General features: G+C 44.6%; 1 long non-coding RNA gene across 1 annotated transcript; it reads left to right on the plus strand.

The window, feature by feature from the left end:
• The first annotated feature begins 5,844 nt into the window (after window positions 1-5,844).
• On the plus strand, window positions 5,845-15,070 carry LOC308495603. The gene is made up of 3 exons (XR_013993015.1): window positions 5,845-5,971; window positions 9,198-9,305; window positions 11,489-15,070. It is a non-coding gene; the product is annotated as an uncharacterized lncRNA (long non-coding RNA).
• Window positions 15,071-21,447: the final 6,377 nt, after the last annotated feature.

Raw genomic sequence — 21,447 nt, forward strand, 5'->3', positions numbered from 1 at the left:
CAATGAGACTGTTGAGGTTATGGGCGCCCTCCAGCCAGGGTTGCCACATCCTTCTGCTATTCCTGAGGATACTTACAAAATAGTGTTAGATTTGAAAGATTGTTTTTACAATATATTACTTCACCCTCAAGATTGTAAGAGATTTGCTTTTAGCATTCCTAGCCCAAATTTTCAAGAGCCTGTGAAGAGATATCAGTGGCGAGTCCTTCCCCAGGGCATGGCAAACAGCCCCACCTTATGTCAGAAGTTTGTTAGCGAAGCAATTGATAACACCAGAAGACAATTCCCTTCTGTTTATATCATCCATTATATGGATGACATATTGTTGGCTTGCAAAAAAGGAGTATTATTATCTTGCTTTGTAAACATGAAAGAAAACCTTCTGGCCTCAGGTCTTATTATTGCACCTGAAAAAGTACAGAGAAGTGAACCTTACTCTTACTTGGGATTTCAGCTGTTTGCTCAGTATTTTTCTCCACAAAAGATAGAACTTAGAAAAGATCATCTCAAATCTCTTAATGATTTTCAAAAGTTGTTAGGAGATATCAATTGGCTGCGCCCTTCTTTGGGTTTAACTACTGGAGATTTAAAACCGCTGTTTAAAATTTTAAAAGGGGATTCTGATCCGACTTCCCCCAGGTCTCTCACTGAGCCTGCAAGGGAAGCTCTTTCTAAGGTTGAAAAAGCCATTCATCAACAGCATGTTTCTTTTTTAGATTATTCTAAACCTCTGTGTGTATATATTTTACAAACCAAACACACGCCCACGGCTGTGTTGTGGCAGGAGGGGCCACTCAGATGGCTACACCTCCCTGTGGCTGCTCAGAGAAATCTTACTCCTTATCATGATTTTGTAGCCAGTTTAATTCAAGAGAGCCGCTTAGAAGCTCGAAAATATTATGGAAAAGAGCCAGATTCAATTATTGTTCCTTTTACAAAGGCACAGATTCTAGGCCTGATGCAGTTTACAGATAGTTTTCCTATCGCCTTGGCTCATTTTGCAGGAACTTTGGATAATCATTATCCCAAGCATAAATTGCTTCAATTTTTTCAACATCATGATCCAATTTTCCCTTCAATTGTGTCTCATGATCCTATTTCTGCTGTACCTAATGTTTTTACTGATGGATCTAGTAATGGAGTGGCTGTTTATGCGCTCAATCAACAAAATATCAAAAGGCTACAAACCCCTCCAGCATCAGCTCAAATAGTTGAGCTGCAAGCAGTTCATATGGTATTGCTTGATTTTGCTAACCAGTCTTTTAATTTATTCTCTGACAGCCGTTATGTGGTCCGTGCAGTCAGGAATTGAGAAACTGTACCTTTTATTGCCACTAGTAATCCTGTTATTCAGGATCTGTTTCTTCAAATACAACAAGCCATTCAGCTGCGTTGTAAAAAATTTTATATTGGCCATATTAGAGCTCACTCTAATCTTCCAGGACCTTTAGCTCTAGGAAATCAAATTGCAGATTCTGCTACGCAGCTCATTGCCTTAACTCAAATAGAAAAGGCACAACAGGCTCATAGCCTTCATCATCAAAATAGCCAGAGCCTGAGATTACAGTATAAGATCCCCAGAGAAGCAGCACGCCAAATAGTAAAACAGTGTCCTAACTGTTCACATTTAGAGCCTGTACCTCATTATGGAGTTAACCCTCAAGGTTTACGTCCTACTGATCTCTGGCAAATGGATGTAACTCATGTGCCTGAGTTTGGAAAGTTAAAATATGTTCATGTTTCCATAGATACATTCTCTGGATTTATTGTGGCTACAGTTCAAACAGGAGAAGCTAGTTCTCATGTTATTAGGCATTGTCTTGCTGCATTTGCCATGATTGGAACTCCTAAAAAACTTAAAACAGATAATGGCTCTGGTTATACCAGCAAAAAATTTGCTTTACTTTGCCAACAGTTTTCAATTAATCATGTTACTGGCATCCCTTACAATCCCCAAGGCCAAGGGATTGTTGAACGCGCTCATGGCACATTAAAAATTAATTTGCAAAAAATAAAAAAGGGGGAGTTATATCCCCTGACGCCTCATAATTACCTGTCTCATTCTCTTTTTATTCAAAATTTTTTGACTTTGGATGCCTATGGTAAGAGTGCAGCAGATCGCTTTTGGCATCCTTCTGCCAGCCCTCAGGCCTTGGTTAAATGGAAGGACCCACTTACGGGTTCGTGGCAAGGCCCAGACCCGGTCCTCATATGGGGCCGAGGACATGTATGTGTTTTTCCACAGGATGCAGACAGCCCTCGGTGGCTGCCAGAAAGATTGGTGTGACATGTGGACTCTCTACCTACTGATGATGCTGATGACCCTCAGCAGTGCAACAGATGACCAGACGTATTGGGCCTATGTACCTGATCCACCTCTCCTCCACCCTGCTGTGTGGGATGGTCCTGAAATTCCAGTCTATGTCAATGATACTCATGCTGTAGGATTGCCTTCTGATGGACACATGAAATTGCATTTGGAAAAGAATTTCACTTATATTGGTAAAAGAATAGGTTTGCCTATTTGTATTGCCAAAAATAAGTCAACATCTGGGTGCCTGCGTAGTTCTCCGGTTACCATGCACCTTAATGACTCTTTAATTGGATGGACTATTCGTCTCAACATGCTAGGCGACTGGTCTGGAGGACGCCAGGTCATTCTGCCCGTCCCCCCATCACGTCCATCTTGTGTTAAGAAGCCAAAGTTTAATACAGAGACTGTTCCATTGAAAGACTGTCCAGGCAATGCTTCTTTTCGTTATGACATTCCAGGAACGGACAGATATATTATTGACTGGTCGAGAAGTAATCGGTCAGGATGGGACCGAGAATTGATTGCTGGACTTTGGATTTCTGATGCACAGTATCAACAAAATTCTTTATGGAAACTTATGGGAGTAATGGATGAGGTTATTCAAATGGTAGAGTTTTGTAAATCAGGTACTCCTTGTACTCCTGTGACTGTTTTAGAAGACGGATCTAGAGACTGGTCTACTATTACTAAAACTGTTAATGTATCTGCTTGTGTTCCTTCTCCTTATGCTTTATTGATTGGAAATGTTAATGTAAATTTTATAGAGAATCAGTTTCATGTATCTTGCAATAATTGTTCTCTTGCAAATTGTGTCTCATGGGTACCTCACGGAACTCAAGTTATGGTACTTAAGCAACCTTCATTTGTTATGCTTCCTGTTAATATTTCTGGTCCTTGGTATGCAGAAAAAAGCTTGCAGATTTTTAAAGAAATTGAGTATGCCTTAAGCAGACAAAACCGGTTTGTTGGACTTTTGATTGCAGGAATTATGGCTTTGGTCACTATTATTGCAACTGCTGCTACAGCAGCTGTAGCTCTTTCTCAAACTATCCAAAATGCTCATTATGTTAAAGAATGTTACTTTGGCTTTAGGAATTCAAGAAGATGTTAATGTAAAATTAGAACAAAAGGTAAATGCCCTTTATGATACAGTTCAATATATGGGAGATGTGATTCAGAGTTTAAAAGTTAGATCTCATTTGGAGTGTCATTCAGAATATCATTGGATATGTGTCACTTCTAAAAAGTATAATCAAAGTCAATACAATTGGAATCGGGTTCGTTTACATATCCAAGGAATTTGGCATGATGCTAATGTGTCTCTAGATATGCTTCAGCTTCATAATGAGATTAGAAATATGAGAGAAGCTGAGCCTTTGAAATTTGATGCTGCCCAGGCTGCCTCAGATTTTATTAATGTTCTTAAGAATGTTATACCTTCTATGCCAAATCTCACTCATTCTATTTTGGTTTTTCTTACATTGGGCATCTGTGTCTGTGTAATTCTGTGCCTACTTCCCATCTTCATTAAGCATTTCATTAATCAAATGCTGGATTTGCGAGCTGACCTTCATCAGCTTAAACTTAAAACAAGGCCTTAATGCCCTCTCCCTCCTATGCTGAAAGGGACGGGTTAGCCAAAGACGGGTAAGTTTTAAAGAACCTTTCAACGCCTAAGACAGGGCTTGTGTTGTTTAATAGAAGCACCGAAGACGGGCAAGTTGATAAGGATATCTTGAAACGCCTAAGTCAGGCACCCTCACCTTGTTTTTGCTGTAGGAAGAATTCTGCAGCTTTAAAATAAAAAAGGGGGAGATGTGGGGAGCCATGATTTCTTGTTTCTCAGGAGTCTTGTGGTCTGGCTTCTAAAACATTATCTCTGCAGAACACCTGGGGAGCTTGCAAGTTGCAGAGAAATGAGGTGGGAGTGACCCATTTTCCAGGACACAGATAACTGATGGCTATCAGGTCAAATGGTAGTTTCTTTCGTATGTTAATTACTTTGGGGAGTCTTGTAGTGACTCCATAGTTTCTTTGAAGTTAGAAATTTACCTTCTGTGAGGTTATGCACACATGTGATTGTTAAACTGCACGTACCCAAAGGGTATATATTGGTGAAGGAAAAATAAATCCGCGCTCCAGCATCCCTGGAGACCGGCCGCATCATCATTTGTGCGTGCCTCTTTCTTTCATTTCCACTACCCCTCCCAGGTACCCTTCGATCTGTGGCGGCTGGCCCGCCACAGCGGTCCGCTGCTTTATGGTGCTGGGGGCCTGCTCCCAGTGTCTATGCCCACAGCAGCTTGAACGCGCCCTATCTCCTTTGATCTGGGAAGCTAAGCAGGGTCGGGCCTAGATAGTACTTCGATGGGGGACCGCCGGGGAATACAGGGTACCCTAGGCTTTGACCTGCCACTCCATTTGCGGCCGCCCCGCCCCTCGTCCTTAGGGAGTGGCCCAGCCCGCCTAATAAACCCAGGCCAGGGGTGGTGCTGTGGGGGCTAGAGGGCAGGGGGAGAGGAATGGGTGGCGCCACAGGGCACTACAATCTCGCTGTCCCGGCCCAACAACAGGCCCTTTGGCCCCAGCTCCCCCTCACGCAACCCCTTCTTAGTCCCCTTCCCTCCTGCAAGCCTTCTGCCAGCAGCCGTTCGCCCCGCCCCCAACGCCCAAGCCCGGTTCTGCCTGCAGGCCCAGGCCTGCACCTGCCTTGGGCACCTTTCTCCAGCCAAGGACGTGCTGGTGCTTGGCACCTCGGGACCGAGCCCAGGGGACGACCATCGCTCTGCCTGCACCTGGGCCCCGAGACAGAGACTCCGGGTGTTGCCCGACACCTGACCAAGGGGAAGGCCACCTGCCCCTCCCCGCCCCCCTTTCATCTCCCAGGAGCGCCTGGCACCCTCCGTTCCTGCCCGCCTCGGTGGCCCCGCCCACAGCACCAAAAGAGCAGGGACAAAATGTCAGGAGTTGGGAGCGCACATGCCCTCGGGCCCCAGGAGAGACCAGCACAGGGGAAAAGCAGGCAGGCGGGCACGCACACAACCCACACAAGAAGGGTGCCTGGGGCCGCTCCTCTCCTCCCGCATGCGGGACCCCGGTTGGGGCTCGGAGCCCGGCGGCAATCCGCGGACCCTGGAGGCCTGCCCCGGGTTCCCACGGTGACTGCCAGCGCCCGGGCACTGCCTCCATAACGGAGCCCAACCCCGGGCACCACCGCACTCCGGTGGGGAAGCTGCCACTTCAACTCAGCCTCAGTGCCTCTGTCCCAGTCAGTGTCCCATCCTGTGCGTCAGTCCCCCCTCCTCCCCAACTCCCAACCCCTGTCTGTCTGTCTTCTGCCACCTTCAGGGAAGTGGTAGAGGCCCCGTGGAGCCTCGGATGGCGCGAAGGGGCCTCGCTGCGGGCAAGGAGGAAAAGGCAGTCCACCAGGTGGCTTCTTGAGGAGGCGGGGAGCAGGCGGGAGGCGGGGCCCTGGCGGAGCCGGCCAGCGGGGAGATGCTCCGGACGGGAGGAGCCCGGCAGCCTGGTTCGCGCTCACCAAGCAGGCCGGTCCGCTGCTCTTGTGGCGCCGGGGGCCTGCTCCTAGCGTCTATGGCCACAGCAGCTTGAACGCGCCCGATCTCGTCTGATCTGGGAAACTAAGCAGGGTCGGGCCTGGTCAGTACTTGGATGGGGGACCGCCCGGGAATACCGGGTGCCCTCGGCTTCGGCCCACCACTCCCTTGGCGGCCGCCCCGGCCCTCGTCCTTCGGGAGTGGCCCAGCCCGCCTAATAAACCCACACCAGGGGTGGTGCTGTGGGGGCTGGAGGGCAGGGGGAGAGGAATGGGTGGCGCCACACAGCACTACAATCTCGCTGCCCCGGCCCCACGCAGCTTGTCAATTGCTGCACAAAGAATTAGCTGGGATTCTTAGAAAGATTCCTGTTGAATTTGTTGATTAGGTTGTGTAAGGCTTGAGGCGAGATAGTGAAGCTAAGAGAGTCAGGCAGGTTGAGAAAAGTGAGGGCTTTATTCTGCGCTCCCAGGCAAGGTTCAGCGGTCTGCAGACGGGGCTGGTGAAGTCGCTCCCAGGGCAGAGGAGGGAGGCAGATATGCGATTTGGGGGAGGGGGTTGGCTGAGTGAGGTGGCAGATGAGCAAGCCCACACCCCCAGTGCAGATAGGGCCCCAGTGGCTGTGTCTGGAGTTGTTTATTGCACCAAGGTCTGCTGCCTCTTCTGGGAAATGCCAGGGGCCCCAGTTTCCATCATGCAAGGAGGGGTCTGACTTGGCAGAGGGGTATGACTTTGCTCCCGGCCGCTTTGACCATGCCCGTATCTGACCTAATAGGTTGAGGAATATGGCCATGTTAACAGTGTTCAGACCAAAATCGTGGAATATTTTCCCAATTAGGTTGTCTTTAATTTATTTCCATCAGTTTTGCAGTTTTTAGAGAATAAGTTTGGCTCTTATTTTGTTAAATATATTCCTAAGTATTCTATTATTTTTGATGCTGTTGCAAATTGAGTTGAAGTATGCAGAAATGCAACTGGTTTTTATATATTGATCTTGAATCCTGCAAATCTGCTGACTTATACATGCAAATATAGCTGGGCCTTGTTCAGAGTTGTTTCCTTATAACTTGCATGAGTTGTGGCAGGAATGCACCTCTTGTTTATAGCAGTCAGCCTGTGGTAAAATTGGTTTCCTTATATGTGGTTTCACTTAAAGCGTAAAACTTACCCATGATGTTAAGTGAGGACTTACTGTAGTTCTTAAGCGGAATTCTCATAATGTCGTATACTACAGGTTATGTAATCTGTGAATAGAGAGCATTTTGCTTCTGTCTTTCCAATATGAATGGCTTTTATTTCCATGTCTTACCTAATTGCTCTGGATAAAATATTCAGTACAATATTGAATAGAACTGGCCACAGTTGTCATCCTTTCGAGTTCACTGTCTTAGGAAGAAAGCATCCAGGCTTTCACTCTTAAATATTATGCAAGTTATAGCTGTTCTATAGATGCTCTTTTCAGGTTTAGAGAATTATCTCACATGGTTAGTTGGTTGAGGTATTTTTTTTGTTGTTGTTGTTGATTGTTTTTGTTTTTTGTTTGTTTTGTTTTTCATGAAAAGGCATTGAATTTTGTTAAATGCTTTTACTGAAGTTGTAGCAATGATCATGATAGTGTTTTTTGTTTAATTAATATGATGTGTTACATTAAGTGATGTTTGAGTTTTAAATCAACTTTGTATTTCAGGGATATCTCACATGGTCATGGAATATGCTTTTTTTCTGTATTTTGCTGAATATGATTTGCTAGTATTTTGCTGAGGATTTTTACATCCACTTTCATAAGAAATATTAGCCTTTAGGTACATTTTCTTTTGATGTGTTTGGTTTGGAATCAGTGTAACACTGGTCTCATAAAATGAGTTGAGATACGTTCCCTCGTCTACCTTTTGGAATAGTTTGTGAAGAATTGGCATTAATTCTTTAACTTTTGGTAGAATTCAGTAGTGAGAACTTCTGGGCATTTCTTTATGACTCATTTTTCGTTACCTATTCATATCTTTACTTAATCGGTTTATTTCTTCTTGAGTCAACTTTGTTAGTTTGTGTCTGTCTAGGAATTATTATTTCATCAAGTTATCTTAATTGTTGGAATACAGTTTTTCATAGTATTCCTTTATTATCTTTTTATTTCTGTAAGGTAATGCCCCCTTTTTTGATTATGATTCTAGAATTGAGTCTTCTCTCTTTTTCTCTTGATCAATATAGCTAAATGTTGATCAATTTTGCTGACATTTTTATTGATTTTTCTCTATTATTTTTCTCTTCTCTCTTACACTAATTTCTGCCCTAATATATGTTATTTCCTTCACAATTTCTTTAGGTTTAGTTTGTTCCTCTCTTTTCAGCATTTGAGGATGAAAGTTTAGATTATTGACTTGAGATATTTCTTTTTCTTAATATACATATTTTATAGCTGTATATTTTCCTCTAAGTACTGTTTTAGATGCATCAGAAAACTTTATTTATTTTGTCTTTATTTTTATTCACTTCAAAATATTTTTTATTTTTAGGATTTCCTTTGTGATTTATATTTTGACCGATTAGTATATATTAGTGTGTTGTTCTGCTGCTAGTTCTGCTTTTATTCCATATTGTCAGAAAACATAATTTGTGTTATTTCTTTTCTTTTAAATTTATTTTAATTTTTTTATGGCCTAGCACAATGTCTATCCTAGAGAATGTTCCTTGGGTACCTGAAATGAATGTCTAACCTGCTATTGATGTATTGTTATTGTTATTGGCTTATTTGCGTGTTCAGTACATGTTTGCATTACTTTCCTGAAGCCTATTTTTCCTCCCCCACTGTTAAGCCTCTATTGTTCCTCCCCAAGGAGGTGCAGCTTTGCATGTAACTACAGTCACCATAGGATGACAATGGTTTTGGTCGTGAATTTTTGATCTCTGAACTCGAACCCGAACTCGAACTCAAACGCGGACAATCCGAACCTGTAGGAAACCGTGCTGACGTGCTAGCAGGTGTTGCTTTGTGAAATGTTGAACCTTTGACTTCCTTGAGTGGTTTGTGCCCCCAGCAAGGCAAAGCTTGCTACTCTGAGAACACAGAACCAGACAAGGTCAGGAAGTGTGGAGCTGGCCAAAAAACAGGCCCTTGTGTATCCAAACATTGTAACTACTAGATTGCAGACAGTTCTGTTACTTTTTGATGCCCAGAGGATACAAGATGCAAAAATAAACTTGGGCTGAGGCATTCTACTTAGAACTCCAGCAGTCTACTTAGAACTGCGGCAGTCTACTTAGAATTGCCTGCCCTCCCGATCCCATCTTTGTCTCTCTTCTTTTCTCTCAATCCTCACTCCCCACTTTAGGGACTGTTCCTCTCGTGGGCAGGCACCGACAAGTGGCGCCCGAACAGGGACCTGAATACTGGGGATAAAGTGAAGGACACCGCACGGAGCTGAGACGCGTCGCATAAGGTAAGGGGTGCGGTGAGATACCACGGTCAGGAGTAAAAAATCATGGGACAGGGTAGCAGCAGAATGTCTTTTACTCAAATGTTAAAAAGTGTGCTAAACGGACTGGACCCCCAGGATGAGGAGGGCCTAGATGGGGAGGGGCCAGTGAGGGTGGTAGACGGTGCAGTGACAAGACAGCAGAGTGGGGCTGAGACATGGCAGAGGGGCCAGACGAGGCCCGAGGCCACCGTCCCGGGCGGGGCAAAGGTGGAGGAGACCAAGAGCCCGTCACTTCTCTGACGGGCCCTCCTGCCGCCACCCAGCAACCCTGGGACGAGCCGCGGGCCTCGCCTCCACTACGGCCACCGCCGAGGAGTGGGAGCCACAGTGCGAGCCTGTGAAGCGCGGGGATGCGATATCCAGCTCCGGGGCAGGGCTGCCCGAGCCGGTCGGCTGCAAGTCGCCGGAGGCCGTGGCGCCCCGGGAGAAACCCGCGCAGCTGAGCGCCCGCGAGGACTCCCGGCAGGTGCACGCGTGGTTGTGGCAGTCTTATTGCGGCCACTCACCTGGCACAGCGGCCTGGCCGCCTTCCCAGCTTACTGTGGCCCCGCAACAATGCTATGGGGCGCTGCCGCAGTTGGTCCCCCACCAGAGAAATCCATTCAGGAACTCTTCCCAGCAACCCCAGGCAGCGCAGGATTGGACCTCAGTAGCGCCGCCTACACAGTACTAACACCTGAGATGGGAATGCGAGCTATTCCTACAGGGGTCTTTGGGCCTCTGCCTCCACAGACTGTGGGACTCATCCTAGGAAGGAGTAGTATTACCATGAAAGGGATATTGGTTGCTCCGGGAGTTGTGGATATGGATTATACAGGAGAGATCAAGATTATGACACATTCGCCTGGAGGCACTTCAGTGATCGATAAGGGCCAACGCATAGCACAATCATTGTTAATTCCACATGTCAAACCGGGTAAAACAGCAGGCCGTAAATCCCGAGGCGACGCGGGCCTTGGTTCATCAGATGCTTATTGGGTCCAGGCCATTCACCACCAGGGCAGAATTACAACTATCCATTAACGGCCGTTCCTTCATGGGCCTTTTAGACACAGGGGCCGATGTCTCTGTTTTAACTGCAGATCAGTGGCCTAGCCACTGGCCAAAGCAGCAAACAGTCACCCAATTACAAGGCATAGGACAATCTCAGTCACCACAACAGAGCAGTGATATATTGTTGTGGAAAGATCAAGAGGGACATGAAGGATCCTTTCAACCATACATAGTGGCAGGATTGCCTGTCAATCTATGGGGCAGAGATGTCATGAGTCAGATGGGAGTTTACCTGTACAGCCCTAATCAACAGGTCACTATGATGATGTTCGATCAGGGACTCCTGCCTAGAGATGGCTGAGGTCCTTCTGGACAAGGGAGAAAAGAGCCTATCTTTCCCTCGCCCTTACCACAAAGAGCTGGCTTGGGATATTTTTAACGGGGGTCACTACTCCTCCTGTACCCCATGCAGATGCTATCACTTGGAAAAGCGACACACCTGTTTGGGTAGAACAGTGGCCCCTATCATCAGAAAAGATACAGGCTGCAAGGTTGCTGGAACAGGAGCAACTCGATAAGGGACATACAGCACTTTCTAACTCTCCATGGAACTCTCCCATATTTGTAATTAAGAAAAAATCAGGTAAATGGAGGTTGTTACAAGATTGGAGAAAAATAAATGAGACTATGGAGCTCATGGGGGCTTTACAACCGGGATTGCCTAATCCTTCTGCTATACCCCAAAACACATATAAGATAATCCTGGCTTTAAAGGATTGTTTTTATACCATACCATTGTGCCCCAAGGATTGTAAAAGGTTTGCTTTAAGTAACTTACAAGAACCTATGAAGAGATATCAATGGCTGGTGCTGCCTCAAGGTATGGCTAATAGCCCTACTCTATGTCAAGAATGTGTGGCAGCGGCGTTAGAGTCTACCCCGTCTCCCCACATACAATCCTTAATCACACTCTTTGTTCTAAATTTTTAAACCTGGATGCGCGTGGCAGATCTGCCGCAGATCGCTTCTGGCATCCTAACACTCAACAAGATTATGCCCAAGTGAGATGGCAGGATCCAGTTACTAACCAGTGGCATGGGCCAGACCCAGTCCTAATTTGGGGACGAGGGCATGTTTGTGTTTATTCACAGGACAATGGAGGTGCGCGGTGGCTGCCTGAGAGGTTGGTGTGGCTTGCTGATGAGCGTCTTCGAGATCCTGCTGGTTGCGCAGATGCCTCAGCATACTGGGCATATGTTCCTGACCCTCCCATGCTACACCCCACTGTGTGGAACGGGCCTGAAGTCATTGGTGGGACAAATGACACTAGGCTATTAGGACATCCATTCGCTCCTGCCGTCCTACAAGCTGTTGGATTCAATCATAGCGGCTTGGGCATAGGACTCCTCATATGCTTCGCGATAATGTCAGCGTTACTGGATGTTTCCGTGTGGGCAGCCAGACAATTCACGGAGACAACCTAGGACAGAGTGTCACATTCCATCAGCCAGCAGGATGGAAAAACATCAGGGATAAAAACCCACCTCCACCACAAGCCCATGATCCTTGCAGTGAGGAGAACAGAAAAAATAGCAGATCCATCCTTTGGAGACAATGTTATAAAGAACCCGGGGAATATAGTGTCCCTGGGTTTAATCAAGCTGTTATAGATGGTCCAGAGGCCATGACACAGGTGCTGATGTCCAACACGGGACAAAGACTGGAGTGGTTGTGGGATTATGGTATACCTCCCGGCCCCAAAGACATATTTGGAAACTAGTGGGAGCAATGGATACAGTGACTATGAGTATGGACGAGGGACAAGGCAAGGTAGAAGGCAATACCACTGCTTGTGTCAAGGCTCCATATGTGCTTATGATTGGAAATTTTAACATCACCCATATTGACAGGGTCCAGTTTAATGTATCTTGTATACAGTGTAACCTAAGTAATAGCATCAATTGGTCAAATGACAAAAGTAGAGCTGTAGTTCTCCACCGACCCTCTTTCATTATGGTACCTGTTAACATTTCAGGTCCTTGGTACTCGGACCTCAGAGGAGAATTCCCCTCCTTTCTAGCTCTGTTCCATTTGCTACTGCCTTTTGTAATAATCTTTGTTGGTGTTCCTCTATTCATGTGGTTTACTCCGTTGCTCACAAAGGTAATACTCAAGGGCTTCATCGATCTCCAAACAAAGGTTCATGAGTTGAGATTATCTGCCCAGGTCCACCGTGTCGCTGACACCCGTGTATAAAGCCCCTACAATGGGTCGGCAGCCAAAGATGGGTAAGGATTTGGTAAGAATGTACATAACCTAAGACAGGAACCGTTCGCTAGAGGGATGGTCTCCTATGACGGGTAAATGGACATATCTGTACCAACCACCTAAGCCAGGCGCAACCCTTGTGTTAATTTTATATAAAAAAGGGGGACCTGTGGGAAACCATGCTGAAGTGCTAGCAGGTGTTGTTTTGTGAAATGTTGACCCTTTGACTTCCTTGAGTGGTTTGTGCTCCCAGCAAGGCAAAACTTGCTACTCTGAGAACACAGAACCAGACCAGGTCAGGAAGTGTGGAGCTGGCCAAAAAATAGGCCCTTGTGTATTACCTTTATTGTAACTACTAGATTGCAGACAGTTCTGTTACTTTTTGATGCCCAGAGTATATAAGCTGCAAAAATAAACTTGGGCTGAGGCATTCTACTTAGAACTGCGGCAGTCTACTTAGAATTGCCTGCCCTCCCGATCCCATCTTTGTCTCTCTTCTTTTTTCTCAATCCTCACTCCCCACTTCAGGGACTGTTCGTCTCGTCGGCAGGCACCGACAGTTAGTGTAGCCACAGCAGTTATATTAGTGGCCAGTGGCTCACTGGTTACAGCTGACGGCCAACTAGCCACAGCTGACAGCCATCCAACCACAGTTGATGGCCATCTACTACCTGAGCCAGCACCCCTCCACGTGAGGCCGAGAGCCTGGAAACTGCTCTCTGGGGCTCTGTCCCCACAACATATGATACAAAAATATTTTCCTGTAATAAGGATTTCACATGCCATATATTTTGGGATACAATTAACATGTTGTTTAAACAGCCCAGTAAATACACTTGTACTATTTATATTTTAGAGCTTATACTTTTTTTTCAAATCGTAGACGATTTCTAGTTTTATATTCTCAAGTAGATTATCAATAGGTGATAGAGGAACTTTTCGATTGAATTTAGATTCATATTCAGCAGGAGCTGGAAAGAAAAAGACAGAATTATGTTCTTTAAAATACAACTAAGTATAAGTGTTAAGAAGAATGAGAAAACCTCTAGATGAGGCCACAGCTCACAACAGGAGATCATATTCAATACAGTTTGCCCACGGCTGCACACTGACTTGACTGCTATTGTGGCCAAGTATCAGAGCTTCTGGTTGTCTCATCCTTCATTCATTTATAAACAAGGTCGTACGACAAGCACTGAAGTTACAAGACGAAGATGACACGGTCCAGCCCTGACCCATCATCTACTATAAGCTGAAGGAACAGATGAACAGGCAATTTCCATTCAGAGGCCCCTATACCATACAAATGCACAACAGGACGCGAGTGGGACCCACAAAAGGGACATCCCAGTGTTGATTGTCTGCTCTCTGGTGGAGGTGACATGGATGTTGATGCCTGAAGGACAAGGACAGAGGATGCCAGAGAGAGGGAAGACGCAGATGCGAAGACTAGTGTGGGGGAGAACACTACGGAACGAGAAGTAGTCTGGTTTAGCTAAATGCTAGAGCAAAGGGGCAAACGAGGGTTGGTAGCAAGATATAGGCTGAGATGTTTGGTGAGAACTACATTGATTTGGGTGTTTTCATTCCATGCAAAGCAATGTGGAGTTTCTCCTGAGGGTACATGGTAAACTAATGACAAAGTAAATGACTGGAGATTTAAATGTCACCCATCAGGTGACAGCTACAGTGTTTCCTCCAAAAATAAGACTAACCAGAAATTAAGCCCTAATGCGTCTTTTGGAGCTATAATTAATATAAGACCTGGTCTTATTTTCGGGGAAATATGGTAGCTTGGCCCTTCTAGGAGGTACCGTATTTCCCCAAAAATAAGACCGGGACTTATATTCATTTTTGCTCCCAAAGACACATTAGGTATTATTTTCCGGTTAGGTCTTATTTTCGGGGAAACACCATATATGAACAGTAATTGCTTAAGTATCACTAGATAAGTCTTGTTATTGGGCCTCATATCACTGGCAAAAACATAAAAGTTGATGAAGCCCCGTTTTCAACGTGCAGGTGGAAAGTTCCATAGGGATGGCAGAAGAAAGGAAGGGGACAGGCCATAAATAAAAAGAGATACATAGACTCTTGAGATATTACTCATATGACCTTGTCTTCACTATGAATGTTTATGCTTTCACCTTTTTTATTTGCTAAGGCCAAGAAAATATTTAATGTAGTATCTATTATCAGAACATGGAAAGGGATGCCATTTAATATTTACATTTTATTCCAGAAATCAATGATATCTAACTTGAATTAATACATTTTGGCAACATACCGTCTTTGTATAGTTCTTTAGTTTTTTTTTCCTGGTACTCCAGCAGCGACTGAAATAAATCAAATCTTATTATAGCATTTAAGGTAAACAAGAGACTTTATTGTAGAAATGATATATCTTATGAAATGTGCTCTTTAAATAATGCCTTTAGAGAATAGACTTAACGTATGATTTATATAAATACAAAAAAGTTTAAAAATGAATAACATAAATTACTGCTTATTTTGATTGTACATAATAGAGACCATCTATATGAGATGCTATTTAGATTAATCTGACCAACAGTGCAATTGATATTGGTCTACCTAAGATACATAATTTCAAAAGAGTGACGTTTGATTTGATTGGTACAATGAAGTTTAAACAAGTCAAGTCATATTTTACACTGAATGCATTACTTTGCAATTTTTAGAAAAATTGTCCTTTATAAATGTTTCTTGTTCTTTGTTTTTACTTTAATGGACTTTTCCTTAAAATGAGCTTTCCATTCTTGCACTTCTAGAAAAGTAATCTTAAGGTGTATTCTAGGCTATTCATTTTTCAGCATAGAACCTTAAAGACATAAAATGATGAAAGTGGTACTGTGCCGTCATGTGAAAATTCTACTGACAGAAACAATAACCAAAACGATTTTGCAGTCTATGACTGAAACATTACCGTATTCGTATGCACAGAAAGATTTCCGAAAAGCTGCTTGAATAAAGTATGACCTAGAGCCAGTTTTCAAATTTACTTTCTCATTTATGACTTTGTAGAGTTAGAAACAAAAAATAATATATAATTTTTAAATGTGACTTTGTTCCTTAGAAATCAGGTCCAATTTTCGAAACACTAAAATAGCTGTAGTTATAGTCTATTTAATTATGAAATGTGTGGGAGTATTTCAAACTATATTACAAGTGTCCCAGTCTAGAGTGGTCTTACTGAAACCTTTCTTCTGAAAGCTATCCTCTCACAAAATGTCCAAAGTAGTGCTTAAAATAATATCCAGAAACTAATAGACACTATGGTGACAACAATGTGACAGCCAATCCTTGTACAAATTTAGGGGGAATGTGGGAAACCGTGCTAAAGTGCTAGCAGGTGTTGTTTTGTGAAATGTTGAACCTTTGACTTCCTTGAGTGGTCTGTGCTCCCAGCAAGGCAGAAGTTCCTACTCTGAGAACACAGAACCAGACAAGGTCAGGAAGTGTGGAGCTGGCCAAAAAACAGGCCCTTGTGTATTACCTTTATTGTAACTACTAGATTGCAGACAGTTCTGTTACTTTTTGATGCCCAGAGTATATAAGCTGCAAAAATAAACTTGGGCTGAGGCATTCTACTTAGATCTGAAGCAGTCTACTTAGAACTGCGGCAGTCTACTTAGAATTGCCTGCCCTCCCGATCCCATCTTTGTCTCTCTTCTATTTTTTCTCAATCCTCACTCCCCACTTCAGGGACTGTTCTTCTCATCGGCAGGCACCGACAGGGGAAGACAAATTTGTTTTCCAATATTTGCATAACACTTTTTTTTGTGAAAGGCTTGATAGAAAGGGCTTATAACGTGAATAATGTGACAACAACATCACCAGACAGGCCGTGTAAAATCAATAACTAAATACCATAGAAAGGGAGAGGACTTTCATGAAACAGTTTTAAGTTATTGTTAATCAACAATATAAAATGTAAATCACATTTTTACACGACTTGAATTAAGGAACTACCAATGTACCGTTATTATTATTTTCCCCCAAAACAGCTCTTTTCTTAAATATTTACTTCAGCACTTTGTCGTGTTTCCCTGAAAATAAGATGTAGCTGGACCATCAGCTCTAATGCGACTTTTGGAGCAAAAATTAATATAAGACCCGGTCTTATTTTAACATAATATAAGAATGGGTCTTATGTAATATAAAATAATATCAGACCAGGTCTTATACTAATTTTTGCTCCAAAAGACACTTTAGAGATGATGGTCCAGCTATGTCTTATTTTCGGGGAAACACGGTATGTTTATTTCTAGGTGAGGAGTGTGTTCAGATGGTGGAAGTAGCTTGAAGTCCAACATTAATAAGGACAACATATCTGCAGTCTTATTATACTTTTCCATTTATCAAATATATAGAAAGATGAGAAAATTATACACAAAAAAATGTATCAGCAAACTTTAATTCAAAGGATTTCAACTAGAAGGATTTTCTCATTACTGGCAGTTCTCACTAGACTACGTCTCGGAGAAAGCTCAGGTTCCACTGGGGACACCCACGGGATAGCACAGCTTAGGAGTCTGCATCCCTCCTTTAGCTAGGTAGCTCTACACGTCTCTGCTTTGGTTTGTTTTGTGTTAATTGGGGACTACTGAGGAACAGTTTGCTTTTCCAGGATGTCAAATTGTTCTCTTTTTCAATCTAGTTGTGGATGGTGCATCTCACTGGCCAATGTGGGACTTGAACCGGTTACCTTGGTGTTATGGGCACCTCGCTCCAACCACTGAGCCAACAGGCTCCCCACCAGCAGCCCAATTCCAAGCTCAACCCATTGCTTCTAACGGGTCTATGTGGGAATGGAACTGTCAACCTTGGTGTTATGAGCACAGTGCTCCAACCACTGGGCCAACCGGCTGCCCACCATAGTTCATCTCCAAGTTCAAGCCATTGTTTTCAATCTAGCGGTGGAGGGCGCAGTTCACTGGCTCATGTGGGAATCGAACCCACAACCTTGTTAAGAACTTGCACTCTAACCAACTGAGGCATGTGGCCACCCTTGGTCTCTGTTTTTATATACCGTGTTTCCCCGAAAATAAGACCTAGCTAGACAATCAGCTCTAATGCATTTTGGAACAAAAATTAATTAAGACCCGGTCTTATTTTACTATGATATAAGACCGCGTATGATATATGATATGATGTGACGTGACGTGACCGGATCTTACATTGATTTTTGTTCCAAAAGACACATTAGAGCTGATTGTCCGGCTAGGTCTTATTTTTGGGTAAACACAGTAATTAAACAAAAAAAATTTTCTCAAAGAACGGTACTATTCTTTCATAAAAAGAATATTTTTCAGGTCTGAAAGTCACTGATTTAGTGAAAGTCCCTAATTTTGCATAAGAGGCAACCAAGACTCACAGAGATTATATAGGTCACCTGAGGTCATCAAACCAAGGAGCTGCGGGCCAGGAATGGGATAAGTCTCCCTATTGAGGCTAGCGTGCTATGCCAGCTACTACCTCATATTCCGGAAAATTCCATCAATTTCTGAGTACAACTCAAAGAATATGAATATGCAAAACTTTGTCATGTAGCTCAATAATGTTAAAGCATGAGAAACAAAATAGTAGCTTTCTAACTCAAGTATTATCTTTAAAGTCATTATTAAAAATAAAGACAGATTAATATCACAAGTCCTATTAACAGTAGTCAAACAAACTCAATTTATAAAGCATAAACATTTCTAAACACAGAAAAGGGAACTTGAAGGAGAAAATCATGAGTTAAAGAAAGCAAACTCAAGTTGAGGAAATTCTTCCTTAAAATGACTTGTCTTTTCCTCAGAATCAAATTTGGCTGAACAATATAAACCAACACAGGTATTATTCATGGTGGGGGTTAAGTATAGCGAAATTGGAAACACAAAACAGATTTCTCTTTACCATCTAGTGCACGTATGTCTAACCTCACATCATCCCAATTACATCATAAGTCTTTCCAGTGTTCCCTAGTGATTTGGGACACTTATCTCTGGATCTTGACAGAGTGGGGCTTTTCCATCTCTTATTCAGCCTTGCATGATTGGGCAACCCAACGCCTCACAAGGGAACAACGTTGGCCTTGGAATGAGGGCATTGACTTTAACATAAACAATTTTAAAATTTATGAGGAAATACTGAAAACTAAATACCTCTTTCCTAACAAAAAATAATTAAAGGAAAAATGTCCACAAGCATATTCTCTCTCATTGCTTCTGCCTTTACACTCTTTCATCTTCTGATTTCTGTGGTGAAACCACTGAGAACATTTTAATGGTGCATCATGCTTAAGAATTTACAGAAGCGTTGGCCAATCACTTTCTTTTTGTACCCAGTCCTTCTTCCAGGTTCACCACTTTGAAGGACTTGGACTCCATTTAGCCGAAGGGCTGTCCGAAAATCCTTGGCTTTGTTCTCCTATGATTTATTAAGGGGAAGCTAAATGAAAACACAAGATTGGAGCCCCATTTAGCACAGGCCTGTGCTATGTTTCTCTGCATTAAGAAGGCCACAGTTGTTAGATGGGCGGGGGGGAGGGGGTTGGAGATGGGGGGAAGTTTGAAGGGAATGGGGGGCGGTTGGTGACCACAGGATGGTCTCAGGGTCTTTTGAGAATTACTTTGGGGAACTTACTCAATAGTGTTTGGGGATTTTGTTGGGTGTCCGATGGACATGTGTCCTGTTTGGGAGACCACCTCAGGGATGCGGTGGATGCTTGGTCATGGCATTGTACACCAGAGACTGGACATTAATGAATGCCAACTATAATTTTATGTGTATAATGTGATGGCTCGGTGTGAGGTCGGGGTGGTGGTGGATGGGGGTAGGGGGGTTCACGTTGTGAGGGATGTAAAACTAAAATAAAACTAAAAAAAAAAAAAGGAGGCCACAAAACACCATCAAAACCACAAACCACCCTGCATTGATCAAAATGGATATTCTTTGGAATGATGTAAACATCATGTCAAGAGAGACAACCCCTTTCTATCTCCACGATATCTACAACTCATCGGGCATCTATAGCCCAAGAAAGGATCTTCTGCTCAACACACTACGATTCCTTAAAAGACCACGCATCTGTAAAAGGGAAGGAGGGTGCACTGGATGTGAAAGGGAGGCCGGATGGAGGAAAGCACAGGGACAGCCCACAGCTGCAGTTCCAGGGGGACAAGGCTGAGCCTGAAGCCCCAGCAAAGGCAGTGGCGGTGGAGGGGACGGGGTGCAGCTCCCACATCACTGCCCAGGGGAGGCTAAGTGGGGCAGCAGCAGCATCCCCCCACCCCTCTCCAGATGCAGCAGTGCTGGCACCACCAGGGACCAGTAGCAGCAGCAGAAACAATTCTCCAGGCTCACGACCACACACAGTGCTACCAGTAGACATAGGGAACCAGGTAGCAGCTCAGCGGGCTCAAGAACACGCTCCCCTCAACCACCCACTTCCCCCACCTGCGTGGTGGTGGTGACCAGAGACCCTGGAGACCTGGATGCAGTTGCAACACCCATCTCCCTGGTCACCCAGGCTTGGACTCCCACCCCCACAGCTAAGCCCCCACCCCTGGACCTCCCACACTCAAGGAGCACCTGTGGGAGAAAACAGAAACTACACTCTTGTACCATCTACTGAAAACAAAAGAAAGACCCCTAATTATATACCTGTTTAATTGTTCAAATCGAAATGTACCTACATAAGAAAGTATTCACTACTTCAAATGTGCCTGTAGAGGAACAAGCCACTGAGCAGCATGAAGAAGCAAGGTGACATGGTTAACACTGAGAGAAGGTGACACTTCTCCAGAAACCAAGTCAAAGTTACGGAAGATTGTGATCTCTGTGACCGAGATTTCAAAACAGCAGTCATGCCCTCTGCTCATCACACAGAACAGCTAAGAGACTTGGAGGAGGATGACGTGAAGGTGGGCAAACTGGGCGAGCAGGGGAAGTGGGAAGGGAGACGTGGCCCGCATCCATGGCTGCGGAGGTGCAGGTGGTGCCAGGACAGAACAGAGACCACAGGAGCCAGGAGGTGGGCTCTTTCCCTGTGTCCCACAGCTCATCTCCCTGCCCAGAGAGCAGCATATCCAGAGTTTGAGGCAGTCACCTCAGCTGAGACCTCCAGCTGGGCCCTAGGTAGGACAAAGGAAGTAAACACCATACCTGGGCCCCTCCCCCGACTCTCCCAATCCTACCCCCACCCTTCCAGAGACTCACGCTGGCCTCTGATCTGAGGAGTAGTGTCAGATTACAGAGGACCCATAGTGCTCAGGATCTGGGAGGACCCGGTTTGTAGCTACTGCGATCCAGGGAAGAAGCTGGGAAGTGTGTGACACTGCTGGGCTGAGAGAGAGAAGACTCCTCCATCCCCAGTCCCCACCTTCTCTGACCTGCCCTGGGCAGGGCAATTACAACTGTCGAGACATGCCCAGGGGTTAGCAGTAGGCAGCTGTCGCAGCTCTGGGCTTTCAGCAGCTCAGAAATCTCCCACCACACACGTACACATGCACGCACGCACACACACACGGAAGAAGTGACCTAAGACTCAGGAGACCTGGGCTCAGGGCTGGTTGTGTTACTCTCAGTGCGCATATGTGCAGGCAAGAGCAGAAACTGCACTGACTTTGTAGAAACTACCATCCACACCCGATAGCCCCACTCATCTACATCTGCCGTCCTAGGGTCACTCTGGGCACCAGGTGACCGGCTCTGCCTGAACAATACACAGAGGACTCTCTGGTACAGCAGAGGACGGCCTGGAGATTACTTGGTGGGCTTAAGCCAAGACTGGCGCTGCGTTTTTTGTTTTGTTTTGTTTTTGTATCTTTGATATTTT

The sequence above is a fragment of the Rhinolophus hipposideros genome (genome assembly GCF_964194185.1).
Source record: "Rhinolophus hipposideros genome assembly, contig: HAP1_SCAFFOLD_185, whole genome shotgun sequence".
Lineage (NCBI taxonomy): Eukaryota > Metazoa > Chordata > Mammalia > Chiroptera > Rhinolophidae > Rhinolophus > Rhinolophus hipposideros.